The sequence below is a fragment of the Hylobates moloch genome, unplaced genomic scaffold, assembly GCF_009828535.3.
Source record: "Hylobates moloch isolate HMO894 unplaced genomic scaffold, HMol_V3 SCAFFOLD_8, whole genome shotgun sequence".
NCBI lineage: Eukaryota > Metazoa > Chordata > Mammalia > Primates > Hylobatidae > Hylobates > Hylobates moloch.
In genome coordinates this window covers 38,037,134-38,037,602 of record NW_026652283.1, presented here as the reverse complement: position 1 = coordinate 38,037,602, position 469 = coordinate 38,037,134, and positions in this window count along the sequence as shown.

Here is a 469-nt window from a genome sequence, read left to right as displayed (position 1 = left end):
TAAAAAAAAAAAAAAAAAAAAAAAAAAAATTATCCTTTATATTCCCAAAGCACTGTGTGCTTAATTCTGTCACTGACCTCACACTGTATTCTATTTTTTTTTTTTTTTTTTTTTGAGACGGTGTTTCGCTCTTGTTGCCCAGGCTAGAGTGCAATGGCGCGATCTCAGTTCACCGTAACCTTCGCCTCCCAGGTTCAAGCAATTCTCCTGCCTCAGCCTCCCGAGTAGCTGGGATTACAGGCATGCACCACCACACCCGGCTAATTTTTTTGTATTTTTAGTAGAGACGGGGTTTCTCCATGTTGAGGCTAGTCTCAAACTCCTGACCTCAGGTGATCCGCCCACCTCGGCCTCCCAAAGTGCTGGGACTACAGGCGTCAGCCACCGCGCCGGCCTTGTATTCTATTTTTATGTATTCTTCCACTTCTAGGCTGAATGCACCGAAGGCAAAGACCATGTCCTTACCAGC